Source organism: Sprattus sprattus (genome assembly GCF_963457725.1).
Source record: "Sprattus sprattus genome assembly, chromosome: 12".
Lineage (NCBI taxonomy): Eukaryota > Metazoa > Chordata > Actinopteri > Clupeiformes > Clupeidae > Sprattus > Sprattus sprattus.
The window spans coordinates 10165855-10183205 of record NC_137910.1 but is presented as its reverse complement, the minus strand read 5'-3'; the positions used below and the strand labels follow the sequence as shown (position 1 = coordinate 10183205).

At 49.9% G+C, this 17351-nt stretch overlaps 1 protein-coding gene across 1 annotated transcript in view; it reads right to left on the bottom strand.

Moving 5' to 3' along the window:
• The window catches only part of ndst2a (N-deacetylase/N-sulfotransferase (heparan glucosaminyl) 2a), a 118986-nt gene that overhangs the window by 83833 nt on the left and 17802 nt on the right, over window positions 1-17351 (bottom strand). Inside the window, exon 2 of the mRNA XM_080848933.1 lies at window positions 1970-2087. The gene's annotated coding sequence lies outside the window, so the exon portion shown is untranslated. The remainder of the gene's footprint in view (window positions 1-1969; window positions 2088-17351) is intronic.

The window sequence follows — 17351 nt, the reverse complement described above, 5'->3', positions numbered from 1 at the left end:
CTTCCAACGCAACAAATCTTATTTATAGCTTAACGGCACTCCTATGATGGCGCTGCCAATTAACGCGAGCGCCGGCACAAACAATCCTGCCGGCCCAAGAGCTCCTAATCCCACTGTTTGTTACACCGGCTCCCTCACTCCTCTCCCTCATCCCCCTGCTGCCATACAGGCTGTCTTAAGCAGGCTGGCAGGCAGGCAGGCAGGCAGGCAGGGAGGGAGGGAGGGAGAGACTGCGAAAAAGAGAGAGGGAGAGAGAAAAAAAAAGCAGAAGATAAGAGATAAGCTCTCCATCATTGAAGGATTTCACCTCTGCCTTGCTGGACCAGTTAGATACGCAGCAGTAGTGAAACTGCATGGAGAGAGAGAGAGAGAGTAAGCGAGAAGAAATGGAAGGGAGGGAGAGAGAGAGAGAGAAGAAATGGGAGATAGAGAGCGAGAGAGCTAGAAAAAGTAAATGGGAGGGAGAGCTATAGAAACTGGGAGCAAAAGGGTAATAAAATCCAGTTAGAGAAAGAAAGGGCTAACAGCTACCATGAGAGACAGAGCAAGAGAAGGATAGAAATAGAGGGAGGAAAGCAGAGAGGTGTGACTAACAGCAAGAAAAGAAAGGGAGACAAGTGAAGGAGTGAGTGAAAGAGTGAAAGAGTGAGTGAGTGAGTGAGTGAGTGAGTGAGTGAGTGTTTGTGGCGACACTCACTCACTCACTCACCTCACTCACCTCACTCACCTCACTCACCTCACTCACTCACTCACTCACTCACTCACTCACTCACTCACTCACTCACTCACTCTCTCTCAATCTCTCACTCCTTCACTCACTCACTCTTTCACTCACTCACTCACTCACTCTTTCACTCACTGAGTGAAAGAGTGAGTGAGTGAAGGAGTGAGAGATTGTGAGTGAGTGAAAGAGTGAGTGAGTGATTGAGGTAGAGTAGGCTTAAGTCCCTCAGCTGTGGGGTGTGCTGGTGCGGCCTGTTGGCCGGCTTAGAGCTGCTCAGTGACGTTGACACACACACACACACCACTTCCTCTTTTCTCCGCCACACAGTGCTCGTAAATCCGGCAGCACTGTGTTAGCCAGAGTGTGTGTGTGTAAGAGTGAGAGAGAGAGAGAGAGAGAGAGAGAGAGAGAGAGAGAGAGAGAGAGAGAGAGAGTGTGTGTGTGTGTGTGTGTGTGTGTGTTAACGTGTGCTAGGGAGGGGCAGAAAGGCCTTGGACTGAGTCGTAATGGGTCTGCATTTTCCACCCGAACAGGGTCTGTGCCGTGAGTGAAATATGCACGCGTGCGTGTGTGTGTGTGTGTGTGTGTGTGTGTGCGTGCGTGTGTGTGTGAGTTATTGTTCTCGAGGAGTGAAATATGACTTCCTGTGGTGGCGAGCGACTGGAGGAAAAAGGTGATCGGAGCGAAGCCAAGGGTGCGTCTTCCCCACAGCCCAGAGCTCCATCCAGGCTGAACACAGTCGGGGGGGGGGGGTGGGGGGGGTTCCTGAGGTGACATTTGGATGCTGATGAGCTTTCGGCCCGTCAGGTTAATGGCATAACAGCATAATTACACCGGTCTAAAGGGACCCGCAAAGAAAAGGTCAGTGCCAGAAAGGAGGCTTGTGTGTTTGTGTGTGTGTGTGTGTGTTTATGAATGCGAGTGTGTTCGCCTCAAACACCACCCCTTTGCCCATCACAAAACATCACAAAAACAAGTGGAGGAGAGAGACAAAGAGAGTGCAAGAGAGAGAGAGAGAAAGGAGAAGAGTGCAAGAGAGAGAGAAAGGAGGAGAGTTCAAGAGAGAGAGAGAAAGGAAGAGAGAGTGCAAGAGAGAGAGAAAGGAAGAGAGCAGCAGAAACAGAAGACAATGCCGCTGGTTGTAGGGGGAGCCGGAGAGATAAAGAAGTTGTTGCAAGCGCAACACTTTGCACTGCTGCCCTGCAGCTCCATCTCAAGGGCAGGCGCTCGGCCTAATGTGCTTACTTGCTCCGTGGCTGCTGCTGCTTTCTCTTGCTCCTCCGTTGCTCTTTCTTGCTCCTCAGCTGCCCTCTCTTGGTCCTCCACGCTCGTTCAGCTCGCTCTAACTCGTGTTGTCAGGGAGCTGCAGATAATATAAAAAAAAAACAACGAGAAAGAGAGAGAAATATATGAATAAATGCAGTCGGGAGGAAGGGCAATGGAATAAATCCTGTCCTCAGCACTCTAAGACCTCTGGGAAGTCAGTGAGGCGAGGAGCAGGCGGAGAGGAACAGATAGAGGAACAGTCAGAGGAACAGAGGAGACAGGAGCTGGGGGGCAGCACAAAGCCTCGCCGCCCAACGCCTGTGGAGACGCTGAGCGTTATTGGACACACGTGTGTTCACTGCCATTACATTATTAGAGTCAGCTGGTGGCTATTTGCGGCCAGGCATGACTGGAGAGAGAGCGCTGGAGAAATGAGGCTTGGCGGGAGCGAAAACAAGAGAATAGAATAATAACGATACGCATAATTGTATTATGCCTTTTCAAAGGCCCAAACAAACACTGCAGGACTGCACCACGCTACACCCTGATTCATATGCAGCACTAACAGGCAGGGTCCCACATGAACACGCTACACGGGCGGAATGTGTGGAGACGCACTCTTTGGCAACCGCATCTCACAGGCCTTGCTCCACAACTCCAGCATCCATAAAACCACCTTTGGAGCAAATTGCTCATCTGTGACTTATCGGTTTCCGTTACTATGGTGAGAACACTGGTGCAAATACGATGCAGAGGGAAATAATATTAAACACACAGATAGCTGAATAGAGCCATACATAACAATATTAACACACAGATAGCTGGATAGAGCCATACATAAGAATATAAACACACGGATACTCCTCTCTGCTCTGCTCCCATTCGCTTATCATCTCTATCTGCACAGAAACAGGGCGTCTAAGTGTAGGTGTGTGTGTAGGTGGGTAGGTGTGTGTTGGTGTAAGCGTGTGTGTGTGTGTGTTTGTGTAGGGGTGTGTGTGTAGGGGTGTGTGTGTAGGGGTGTGTGTGTGTCCATTCTTGGCAGGCTCTGGGCTCCATGCATGTCAAATACCTTCATCCCCTTCAGAGCTCAGTCGTGGCTGAACATATAATCACACTAAACGTGTTTTGCCTTAAAAGAGAGAGAGAGAAAGAGAGCGATATATACTGTATATAAAGAGAGAGATATATATAGAGAGAGGGGGAGAGAGAGATAGAGGTATAGATATTTATATATAGAGAGAGAGAGAGAGAGCAAGAGAGATAGACAAAGAGAAAGAGAGAGAGAGAGAGAGAGAGAGAGAGAGAGAGAGAGAGAGAGAGAGAGAGGCCTGTGTCATTCTCCAGCAGGTAGAGTCACTCTCTCTGGGGCATGTTGTTTTCTACGCTGGAGGCGGATGGCAGGTTGCCCCTAACACACAGCCGCATTTTCCAGGGAGATGGATTTCAGGCCCAACATCAGATAAGCACTCAAAGTGCTGCGCGGTTCCAATACCGCTATCTGTGTGTGTGTGTGTGTGTGTGTGTGTGTGTGTGTGCGTGTGTGTGTGTGTGTTTGTGGGGCCTCTGAGTAAACAAATCCTGGGCAGAATTTAATTTTGAAAGAGAAAAAGGAAAACAGGTGGAGAAAGGGAGGAAAAGAGAAAAAAGAGAGGGAGAGAGAGTGGAAGCGGGAGAGAGAAGGTAGGGAGCAGGGAGAGAATGAATTGCTAGTTTTAGTTCATTCCAGTCTTTATGGATGCTTTCCATCTTCCTTGTGGCGTAAATAACAATAAAACAAAGCAGAGACTCAATAAAGACTGACTTCATCTCGGTTGATGTGGCGTTACCATGGCAACGTGCCCATCTCCAGAGAGGCAGGAGGCGGCCGCTCGTCAGAGTGCTCTCTGAAGAGTCTATGCTTTCAGCCATCAAAGATCCTGTCACTGCCATGACAGAGAGTTATTGTTGACTCCTCTCATGGGTCTTTTCAATCCTTTCAGCAACATCAAATTAAAACAACATTTGTTCATTCATAGATTTGGGTTATTTTTTTTGCTTACCTAGCACAGCATGAATACCAAATGGTTCCTCAAGTCTACGTCTTTTAACAGGAACAAAATTACATATATGGCTGCTCAAATGTTGACAAAAAGTGTTCCTGTTGGAGACGAGTCTCTCAGGAGAAATGTACACTATCACAACTTAATGAGACGGAAAATTCTAGCAACAAACAAAGACTGTTTACTTCCAATGACTTTCATGCACATGAACTTGTGAGTTCTAAATTGAAGGCCTTTTCTCTTCAAGGAGCGTGGGAACGGTCTTTATTCGAGCGGTCATATATGTAATTTTTTTTGTAATATGTAATAGTCTGGCAGGCGGTTCAAAATTGTTCATATCACAAACAATTTCTTCATTTGTTGCAAAGATGCGGCACTGCAGGATATTCTTGCTAGTTATTCCCCTCCTTAACTCCCCCTCAGTTCAGGTCAACAGGCTTCATTGGCGTGAGTGTAGTGGAGATAATGTTGCCAAGGCTCACCATTACAGTCAAATTGCAGAAAAGGTTTTTAGGAAAAATGCCTCTCCCACACACGAACGGACACACGGACGGACACACGGACGGACACACACACACACACACACACACACGGTCAGAGCTTCAGCTAGGGAGCGTCTCAGAGTGCAGTGCCTCTTGGGGACACATCTCAAGTGAAAGAGTGGGTGAGTGAGTGAGTGAGTGAGTGAGTGAGTGAAAGAGAGAGTGGGTGAGTGAGTGAGTGAGTGAGTGAGTGAGTGAGTGAAAGAGAGAGTGGGTGAGTGAGTGAGTGAGTGAGTGAGTGAAAGAGAGAGTGGGTGAGTGAGTGAGTGAGTGAAAGAGAGAGTGGGTGAGTGAGTGAGTGAGTGAGTGAGTGAAAGAAAGAGAGAGTGGGTGGGTGGGTGAGTGAGGGGGGTCAGGTCGTACGTACCCTCACACTGAATAGGTTGGAGGGGAAATAAATAAGCGCTGGCTGTCAGGGGGGAGTTATAGCAGGGCTGAGCTGCAGGGCCTGCTGCTCCTCTGACAGGGGGAGGCTGGGCCAGAGCTGCAGGATTAATGCCCACTGCCAGATAAGAGGCTGATAATTCTATTAGAGGGGGCAAGCCAGGATAGTACACACCCCCCTGACCTCCAGCACCCCTTCACCACCCCCCGCCCTACACACACACACACACACAGTCTGTGGAGTCTCTGGAGAAGGGGCCTAGCTGGCCCTGTCAGAGAGGTTTGGCGATGGGATGAAATGAGGAAAGACGAGCAGGGTCTATGGAGCTCCCTGAAGACCACATACTGGAGGACAACGCCAGCGCAAAAAGAGGAAGACACACACACACACACACACACACACACACACACACACACACACACACACACACACACACACACACACACACACACGACCTTACTTACTTACTTGCAATATTGCAAGGTGTTACCAATAAAAGACAAATCTCCAATTCCATTTTTCAAAATGTAACAGGCGTGCAGTCTGCATACACTCAGGGAGCAAAATCAGCAGCCTGGCGTGGAGATCTGTGTGTTGGCGGGCGAATGACGCCGCTTAGAGCGCCACTCTGGCATGTAACATACGGGTGATGTTCATCTTCAAAAAATACTTTGGCTGTCTGTGTTCCATCTGATCATGTTAAACCAGCTTCTACAACTACCACTGATTTCATCGAACCTCAAGCAACCGCATTACCTCAGCTAACCTCGCGACAGCTACTGCTGCTGGGGGGGGGGGGGGGTGGATTCAGGTGAGGCACGGGAATAGCTTAAGAGTTCAGATGGTACAATGCACGGATGAAGTCAAGGCTTTCAAGAGCCCCGATAGCTTGCACTGCCACTAGATGTGAATGGCAGCCTTTACAGCTGGGCCGAGTCACTCAGCATCGAGTGGGCAGCAGATCACTAAACTCAGTGATTGTGGGAAATGTAGTTTAGTGAATCAATTTTAAGGGGAAATGAAAGGTCAAATTTGGTCCCGCACTATGTTCCTCAATCTTCACACATGGCATACTGCGTATTCCACCACACCGAACTGTAACATCTGTACCACGACTGTTCAAGATGAAGACGTGTACACTGTCTGCCATTGCAAGGTGCTAACAACAGTGAGACTTCTTCCCACTCATTTAACGAGGCAGCCTGCCCTGCCTGCCTTGTGTGACAACTCAAAAGAGGAGCGTTCACAGTTAAGCCATTTTTGTCTGCAAGCCTCAGCTGAACATCTGCACATGTGCTGAAATACAGGCAGAGCTCCCGAGGTGAGAAATCAACTGACGTGAGATGAAGCGGGCGTCTCATGATGACTAAAGCGAGCCGAGCCGAGCACGAGCCCTGAGACCTGCTCCAGTCAGTCAGCCAGGCAGGCAGGCAGGCAGCTAGCCCTGAGTGCTGCTGGCGGCTCTCCCCATTAGCGGTGCAGGCGCGTGTGTCTCAGCCGACAGCCCAGGTCTAAGCAGGGAGGACTGGGGGGTTTAGGGGGCAGCCTGTTGGGCCTGGGGTGTTGGCCTGGCCTGTTCCAGCTGTTTCCTGTTTCCTGAGCAGGAAGGGAGCCCCTCTGGCTGGAATGAGGTCACCATGAGAGAAAGGGAGAGCGAGAGAGAGGGAAGGAGGGAGAGAGAGAGTTTTTAAGTGGCAGAGCGAGTGGGGAAAGCTGGGGATCTGACGTGTGTTGAGCCTGCTGGCATTGTGGGTCATCATTTGGTCTGTTTACTGGGTACAGAGGCAAGAGCCTCAGATCTGTCTTTGTGCACATACGTGTATGTAACTGTAGGTATGTGTGTGTGTGTGTGTGTGTGTGTGTGTGTGTGTGTGTGTATTTTGCTAAAATGAAGTTCAAATGGCACTGGAGGCTTCGATGACAGATTTGCTATTTCTGTCCTTAGAAAAAGAAAAAAAATTAAACACAATTTGGAATCAACAAACAAAAATCTGAAGAAATATGATTTATTAAATGAGTCATCGCTATGGCAACAGGCCTCTCATCTCTAAGCCTGAGAACAGCGTGAGAGAGAGAGAGAGTGCAAGGGATTGTGGTGTGTGTGTGTGTGTGAGGTGTGTGTGTGTGTGTGTGTGTGTGTGTGTGAAGGGCAGTGTCAGCACCTCTCTGATAGGTTGCATTTAAAAATGGGCCACTGGTGGGGAACCAGGAAAGAGAAGCACACACACAGCTCTCTTAACTTTCATTCATTTTAACTAAAGGTTTTTTCTTATTTTAAGAGAGTCATGAAAATTAGACAGGTGGATGGGATAAAGACAGCCACACACACTGCGTAATAGTGTGTATCTGCACTTTCACATCTTTGAGTTTGCGTACGTGTGTGTGTGTGTGTGTGTGTGTGTGTGTGTGTGTGTACACATACATAACTTAAGTATGTGCAATGATGCATCTTGTGTGAAGATGCTAGAGTGAGAGAGTGTGTGTGCGTGTGCGTGTGTGTGTGTTGAGTCTGATGGACAGCCGTGCAGATGTAATGGCTATGGACAGGGCTTAATGGAGCGAGCCCCATCACACTTAGCCCTTAGAGACTGACGGACAGAGAGACAGCAAGAGCCTGCTGCTTGGAAGCAAGCACTCACAAGACAAAGCGAATAATATGACCAAGGACACACACACACTAAGTTTGAAAACACAATTTGGCCAAAATACGCCAAGTGTGTAATTGCACACGTACACACACACGTACACACACACACGTACACACGTACACACGTACACACACACACACACACACACACGTACACACACACACACACACGTACACACACACACACACACACACACACACACACACACACACACACACACACACACACACACACACACACACACACACACACACACACACACACACACACACACACACACACACACACACAGAGAAAATCTCTGGTGTGAAAACCAAGCCCATCAGATGCATAGCGTCAGCAGCTGTTGGTAGGGAGACTTCTCCCAGCACCGTGACTACTAGAGCCCTGAGTCGGAACACAGGCGGAAGCAAATAAACAAATAAATAAATAAATGAATAAGATGGAGAGTAAATAAACAAGGTAAAGGAGTCCTGCTGCTGCCTGCCAAGAGAGGAAAGGAGGGGAGAGGAGATTGGGTAGATAGAGAGGGTCTCCAGCTGTGCCAAAGGCTCAAGAGAAATGCCCACACAGACAGACAGACAGACAGACAGACACAGTCCATGCTGCCCGTGTTCATCATGTTATTAGTAATTTGGTCTCACAGCCTCCTGGTCTTATCCCTCCTTCACTCTCCCCCTCTACCTCTCCGTCTCCACCTCTCTATCCTTCACTCTCCCCCTCCGCCTCTTCATCTTCAGCTCTCCCCCTGCCCAAATTTCTTCTCCATTCCTGCCTCTGATTCACCCACTCGCTGAAATAAATACAACTTTATCAGCAATCAATTAGCAAGGACTCCACTCCAGAGAGGCGCACTGATAAATGCCAACAAGCCAAAGCCAATTTACTCCTCTCGTCTCGTTTTCGTTCTCCCCCCTCTTCTTTCCTCCCTCCTTTTTTTCCTCCCATTTAAGTCTGATTCCCCCCAGAGCCAAGGCGAGAAGAGAGAGAGAGAGAGAGAGAGAGAGAGAGAGAGAGAGAGAGAGAGAGAGAGAGAGAGAGAGAGAGAGAGAGAGAGAGAGAGAGAGAGAGAGAGAGAGAGAGACTTTGACTTTAAAAAACCGTTTAATACATCAAGTCAATTAGGAAAAAATCCATATCAGTGATGCTCCCAACAGACTATACCCAATTAGATCTTAAAACCACCCCCTCTCCCCCCCAACACACAAACACACACACACACACACACACACACACACACACACACACACACACCCTCTCCCCACCCTGGCATCACCAGAGCTCTTCCAACACACCATACTTTGTCAAAGCCTGGGACGTTCTTCATTAGCTAGCATCATCCGCCATGATGCGTGTTTTTGATCAACAAAAAATGTCCACAGAAATCCTTCCATCTTGGACCCATGAGTCTTTAAAACAGCTAACTCAACAATACCTGTCAAGAAATTAGCCAATGTGTGAAAGAGAGTGAGAGCAAGAGAGTGCGAGCAAGAGAGAGGGAGTGTGAGTGTGAGAGAGAGAGGAGGAGGGAAGGAGAGAGTGAGGGCGGGTGAGGGAGCAAGAGAGAGAGAGGGTGAGAGAGCAGAGGAGGGAAGGAGGGTGAGGGGCAGACAGACTGAGCGAGAGATCAATAGCAGTCCAAGCTGTCAACTTTCCACATGAGGAGGGAGCAGACACTACGCAGTCCCTTTCTTTCTCTTTTTACCTCTAAAGACTGCCCCTCTGTTTTCTTTCTTTCTTTCTCCCTCCCTCTCTCTCTCTCTCTCTCTCTCTCACTGCCTCTTCCTCTCTCTCTCTCTCTCCCTCCCTCTCTCTCTCTCTCTCTCCCTCCCTTCCTGCCCCTCTCTCTCTCCCTCCCTCCATCATCTCGCTCGTGTTTCTGTCTGCAGGTCCAGCGTTGAGTTCTCGTTGCCTAGCCATTGTCCGGGATCTATCAGCCACAGGAAATGACACTTCCACACTGAGCCCCCGCAGGAGTGGAGGCGGCTGCCCATCCCATCACCCCCCTCCTCCTCCTCCTCCTCCCCCCCCCCCCCCCCCTCCCCCCCCACCATCCATCCTCTTCTCTCCAAGCCACGCCACGACAGCCAGGGACAGACATCGCGTGATGACCTTTACTCCAGACACAAACACAGATTTGTGCTCCTTTGAGCGCTCCTTAAGCCATAATGGTGTGTGTGTGTGTGTGTGTGTGTGTGTGTCAAAGAGAGAGAGAGAGCAGCAGGTGCCAATCCCCCTCTGACTAGAGAGAAGGTGAGCAGAATGATGGGAGTAGGGGCTTTGCTAGACGGCAAAAAAGTCTGCATGCGAATGTGTACGTGTGTGCATGTGTACGTGAAAGAGAGAGAGTCTGTGTGTGTGTGTGTGTGTGTGTGTGTGTGTGTGTGTGTGTGTGAGAAAAAGGTAAGGGGTGGTGGTGGTGAATGACACCACTGCATATTCACCAAAGGTTCTGAAGCAGATAATCCAAATTTGGTGGTTCTATTCATATAGATACAGATTGGGAGAGAGACAGAGAGAGAGAGTGAGTGTGTTCGTGTGTGTGTGTGTGTGTGTGTGTTTGAGAGACGGGGGGGCTGGGGGGGGGGGGTTGGGAGACACTGAACTTTAGAAAAAATTAGGAGGGATAAGGAGGTCATGTTGAAAAGGAGAAGAAGGTGGAGTTTGCAAGATGGATAGTAGGAGAGAGGAGAGAGCAGAGGAAGAATCTAAAAGTCTCAAACCAGGCAGATGGAAACAAACAAACAAACAAACCAGCCAACAAAAGGGGAACTGTTTACCCTGAGCTCAGTAAACAGTTCCAGAATCTCATAACTGGATTCTACAGGGAGCAGAAACCATTGGCAACACCGCTGGAGCGAAAGACATCACCACGTCGAGAGGAGAACAGGGAAGAGGAGAGGGAGGAGGTGAAAAATGATCTCACTACATTCCTTTTAGACTCATGTTATTATTGCCGTTGTCTTCTAGAATATAAATCATATGTGCCACTTTGGCGTCAATGTTTTTAGTCAGGCGAAATATACAAAATGATCAAGGCATGGCGGGCTACCTAAACGAGTGTGACAGGCCTCGGCCTCCCAAGTGTTAATGACATCGGCTCCACTGCAGGTAGAAGAGAAGAAAGGAAATGAAAACCCAACGGAACAGAGGAGCGGTTATAAAGGGCGACGTGGAGAAGATGGATCACTTGAGCAATCAGACACGAATGCGAGTGGGCTTGCTACGGATATCCCTACGGCTGTGAAAGTCGCCGCTAATCTGCGCTCTCGCTTTGAATAAATGGAATGTTGACGTTGTACAATTCAACAGTTCAAGAATATCAAACGTGGAGTGATTAATAGCAGGGAAGAACCTGGGCTTGTGTTCCGGATATGGAATACCTCTCGGCCAAATCAGAAATGAATCAATTGTTCGACTGGACCAAACTGTTGCATAATATTTGATAATATTACACCAAAAGGAATAAGTTTTGCAAATTGGGTTTCCCAAGGTTGGCAAAGTCCTCCAATACAAACCCGTGGATCATAAAGAGCACAGAGCTGATCAGGCAGGGACAGTATCACATGACTCCCATTGCAGGGGCCTGAAGAAGAGACACATCTTTGAAGTCTTAAGAGTTCATTTATGACAGAAAGAAAATATCCCATCTGCCCCCAATCGTAATGTCACAGTGAGATGACAAGAGAAGGAGGAACGGCACTAAAGGATGCAGTCTCTGTGATCAGCCGAGACGTGAATCAGAACACGGCACTTAGGGCCACGCTGTGTAATGAGCTGCCCACGCCAACACTGCCAATGCCTTCTGCCAGCTGCCAGAGATGAACACAATACAGTTTCACATGGGTGGAGAGGGAGGCAGAGCATTGCATCTTAGAGACTGAGGGAAATGAGGAAGTGTGCGTGTGTGTGTGTGTGTGTCCATATGTCATGATCATCATCATCAAAAACACCCAGCATCCCAGCGCATAGTCACAGCCAAACATTTACAACTCTCACAACTAACCATTCTTGTACACACACACACACACACACACACACACACACACACACTCTCACACACTCCTTTAAAGCACTTTAAATCCTTACGCACTTGCTTCTCTTAAAAAGCATGCTGATCTCAGTGTGTGCGAGTAAACACACACACAGGCCCATCTCAACATGAGCTATCGTAAAAAAGGGGGAGAATAGGTACAGGCTGTAATTAAATTTGTTGAGCTCTTGAGCGCGCTCATAAAAAAAAAAACACAGCGAGGCAATGTACATACACACAGGGGGAGGCAACACACACACACACACACACATCAACACACACACACAGACAGGCATAGCCAAATATTTATCCTACTTCCTCCCACCTTCATCCGTGCAGGACAGCTGCTCCAAACACCAGCGCAGCGTATATCAAACATCATCCCCCTCCCCTCATCCCCCCCTCCCCGGAACAACAAACACAAACTGCCTACGCTGCCCAATGTTCATCCCAAACACAGCTTTCAGTGGAACATGTCAAACCACACACACACACACACACACACACACACACACACACACACACACACACACACACACACACACACACAGTAACCATGTGAGGTCCAGCCACCCATTTTGGCATTTTAGTAGCCAAGAGCCCTACCGACCTCGGTGAATCGATATGGCGTGACACTACTGGGTTGTTTTCAGGAGCGTAATCGCTGAGGCATTCTGGGACTCTTCGCTGGTGTGCACGACTGCTTTGAGCCACGGAGGTTTGGGGGGGGAAAGAACCAGCCGTGATCAGAGGCTTCTTACAGATGGCTCACATTTAATAATTAACTGATGAAGGCGCAATGAGTCATGAATTATTAGCCGCTTTCTCCAGTCGGCATACAAATGGTGCATGCAACAGTGGGTGAGAAGGGGGTGGAATCATTTCAGTGAGTGTGAGTGTGTATGTGTGTGTTTAAAAAACTCACACATACACATGTACCACACACACACACACACACACACACACACACACACACACACACACACACACACACACACACACACACACACACACACACACACACACACACACACACACACACACACACACACACATTCCAACCTGCGCAGTCAAACTGAGTTGGAATTTAATATCGCAGTGCTGATGCGCCTATCTTTACCCTCACCTGCTGGGCTAGCAATTGCTCTCAGCTGGTGAGGACGGTGCAGAGAAACTCCGCCTCTTCCCCCTTCTCACACACACACACACACACACAAACACACACACACAGAGACACAGAGACACTCAGCCTCTTCCGCCCTCAGGCTCCCTCTCGTGTTCAGAACTACCCAGTAACATCCTTCCTGCCTCACTACAGCGGAATCATGGGAGGGCGGGGGGCGGCACGGGACACTGACGACGAGCAGAAGGATCTGGGATATGAACAAGATCTGGACAGGCGTACCATCTGGAAGCCTCCACAACACATGGACCAATGGACCAATGGAGCCTGAAGCGACCTGAGGAGTGGTGTGGGCTTCCATGCCTACAGGAGGAGGACTCTGAATCTGGAGGACTCTTCAGGACCCTGAGACTACAGGGACTCCTCCACACCACAGATAAACCTGCAGGTCTGGAGACCAGATTAGCCGGGGCATGACACGGGCTACAGCAGGCCCTCGAAACCCAGAAGCTCAAGAGAGGCGTGGAGGACAGCGCAGAAGTGTCCCTTTGGGGTCCAGGAGACCGCAGGTTTGGAGGAAAGCGCAAAGAGTCCCTTTGGGGTCCAGGAGACCGCAGCTTTGGAGGACAGCACAGAAGAGTCCCTTTTGGGTCCAAGAGAGCGCAGGTTTGGAGGACTCGGGGGGCATAAGGGAACGGAGAGGCAGAGGAGTCGGAGGAAGGAGTGGATCTGGAGGGCTCTCTGTCGGAGTTGGACGGGAACCCGGGAGTGGAGGAGTCGGAGGCAGCGGGGCTGAGAGCTCTCCACTCCCTATTGGAGCACTAGAGGAGGGAACACACTATACTACACTACACAACACACGCACACAGACACAGACACAGACACAGATACACAAGAGGATGGAAGCAGAGCGTGGCAGCAGGATGCAGCAGCTCAGCCAAGTCCCTCCACACACACACACACACACACACACGGCCAGGCGCTCAAACACACACACACACACACACACACACAGAGAAAGAGACACGCGCACACACAGGGATGCACACACGCTTGCACAGAGAGAGAGAGAGAGGCGCATACACACAGAAACACACACATAGAGAGAGAGAGAGAGAGAGAGAGACACACAGACACACACAGACACACACACACACACACAGAGAGCCACACACATACACAGAGAGAGACACACAGAGACACAAACACACAGAGCTGGCCAGTGGACGAGCAGGAGGAAGAGGAGGAGGAAATATAAGCAGGCAGAGAGGCAGAGAGATGAGCTGACTCACGCTTGTGTGTGTGTACGTGTGCGTGTGCGTCGATGTTAAAATAAGCTTCACAATGACAGCAAAAACACAACAAGGACGGAGCAGAGCAGAAAGGACAGGGGGAAAATGGACACTTTAATGAAGGAGAGGCGAGAAGAAGCAATGGTGAAATGAAGCTTGCTGGCATGGTGAGGCATTCATATGTGTGTGTGTGTGTGTGTGTGTGTGTGTGTGTGTGTGGACGAGCTGCTGGTAGAGTCCTCCGTGAGTGTCCAAGCTCAGTGACTAAGCAAAGGGAAGTCTAAAGGCGTTTGCAGGCAGCAGGCAGCCACTAGCAGGCAGACGGACTGGGACAGAAGCTCTGCAGACAGCGGGGACGGGAAGGGAACAGGAGGGGGGGGGGGGGGGGGGGGGTGATAGTAGAGGAAATAATGGAAAGGGAGACAAACAATGGCTGATGGATGGTGTGGAGACATCAGGGTGGGGGGGATGGGGGAGACCAGCAGGACATTAAATGATTATGGGGGATAAAGAGGGCGGTAAAAAATGAAAAAGGACCACACGCACAGACGCACAGACACACAGACACACAGATATACACAGACACAGACATACACAGACACACACACACACACACACAGACCTTGAGGGGGAAGATCACTGCAGTCTTTCACGCATAGTGAGCTAGTTAAAGCGCCTGTGCACGGCTCCACACTAAGCAGCAGAGCACCTGTGCACGGAGGTAGAGGCTAAATTGAGATCCACTTCAGCAGAGATGCTCAAAGAAGCACACCTGGCCCTAGACGTGGAGGAAGAGAGGCTGTCGCCATGGTGATGGAGGACACAACAGCTCTCTGATCTTACCCAACCGTGCCTTTAACTGGTGGATGTGTGCCACCAATGCAGGCTAGGATGGTGCCACACACACACACACACACACACACACACACACAGTTACTGCCATCTGCTTTTGGAGGTGAACTCATAATCTTTGTTAACAGCCCAGCAGCTGTCAGAGACCAGGTTGCCCACCTCCACAGACCTTTAGAGAAGAGAGTGTGTGTGTGTGTGTGTGTGTGTGTGTGTGTTTGTGTTGTGAGGCAGTTCTAGCTCCCCCCTGTCTGTGCCACCTGAGGGTAGAAGCCCGGAGCAGCAGCAGCAGCAGCAGCAGCGATACCAGCGGCCACTGTTCAAGGCCAGACACGTGTGACGGAATGGAGACGGCAGCTTTCCAGCAGATTACGCTCCACGCTCTACGGCTGACCTGCAGCACGCTGGCCGGCCTGTTCTGGAAAACACCGGTCAAACCCACCGGTCAAACCCGGCCACACTTGGGCTTTATGAAAGCAAAACAAACACTCAATCAAACACGCACTTTTGTTGATCTTTTCGGATATGGAAGACTTTAGGTGATTTTCACTAGCCCATGCCATGGAGTTTGTAGGGCCTGTTCTCTTACATAGTATACATTTGAGTGTGTGCGTGTGTGTGTGTGCTGGGCGTCTCCTCCTGAATAGAGGGGTGGAGTGTGTTATGAAACATGGGGCTGCTTGTGTAGACACGCGGACAGAGGAATGTGCAGCCCCCACCCTTCACCCCGCCCCTCTCTCTCTCCCTCCCTCCCTCTCTCTCCCCGGCCTATTCTCAATGCACCCCTGGTTGTCTGCACATTTGGGGCCTGTTGCCATAGAGACGAAGGGGTCAGTGGCAGGTTAGCAGGTTACAAAAACAAGCCAACCCCCACCCCCACCCCTTTACTAAAAAACACTGGTAACACACCCCTCTGCACACACACAGCCACACACACACACACACACACTGACTGAGGTCTTCCCAACACAACCCACAAAACCTCAACACTCAGACGGAAGGCTCCAAGCACTTTATGTCTCGGTGAGGAAAGAAAGATCAATTTACGTGTGGCTGTGCATGACAATATGGAATGGCGGCTCCTGCCCACTGACCTCAGCACTGGAGTATGTCCATCTAAACCAGCTGTGAAAGCCTATAGGCCCGGCCGCGCTGACGGCAGAGGGCTCCGGAGGTGACTGGTCATCCTGTGACTGGAGGCGGCCAACGGTCTCTCGACTCATACATGACAACCGAAATCAGCACAATACTATGCAGCATCATGAGAGAGCGCGCGCACGCACGCACGCATAATGTGTATTCTCTCCTATATTATCCTTTCAGAGTCCAGTACGGGTAGACAGAGACACAATCTGTTCAAAGTCAAAGCTTCTCTGCATGCATGAAGCAGAACAGGTCCCTGGGCCACCTGTGTGCGTGTGTGTGTGTGTGTGTGTGTCCCTGGGCCACCTGTGTGTCTGTGTGTGTCTGTGTGTGTGTGTGTGTGTGTCTGGGCCACCTGTGTGTGTGTGTGTGTGTGTGTGTCCCTGGGCCACCTGTGGCTTCCAATTCCTCTTTTTGATGAGAGCATATTCTCCAATCTCTGCAGCAGAAATAAGGTCCCTTTGGTCTTTTCCGAATAGGAAATGCTTACGCTATCCAATTCACACCATGGGAAGAAAGACACTTTCTTTTTTCCCCCGAGCAGCTATTCTAGGATCTCAATAGATAGGGCAACAAAGAGGAATACCGAAATGGTGAGTGGCAGAGAATCAGAGGGAGTAAAAGAAAAGAAAGAAAAGAAAGAAAAAAGATCGAAATGAAGTGGGGAGAAAAATGATGCCATTTTTTTTATGTGAAACCCACTCTCCCTGGACGGGGCCAGCTGAAGACAATTAGCAGCGGAGCAGTGCTCAGATCTCAAGCTGCTCGCCGCCTGATGAGAAATTGAATTTGCAGATTGAACATGCACCCCGGACAAGTTTCACAGCAGCGGCAAATGGCACTCTCTGCAACCCCCACGGCCACTCGCTGGGCTTCAGAAAAAGTGTGTGTGCAAGAGAGACAAGAGCACTGTAAACTGGGCTTCAGAAAGAGAGTGTGTGTGTGTGTGTGTGTGTGTGTGAGAGAGAGAGACACACAAGAACGCTGTATCCATGTCTAACTGTATGTGTGTACCGACTCTGGAGTGTTCTGTGCAAAAATGCTTTAGAGCAAATCACCTCCCCCACCCCCACCCCCTACACACACATACACCCACCCCCTGCACACACACACACACACACACACACACACACACACACGCACACGCACACACCTTTATGGCAGCAGGCGTCACACAGAGGGCAGAACAAGTTCACACATGTGCTGCTGTCCACCGAGCTTTCACCTGAGGCCATAAAGGTGTGTGTGTGTGTGTGTGTGTGTGTGTGTGTGCGCACTGATGTTTCACCTGAGGCCATCTGCCC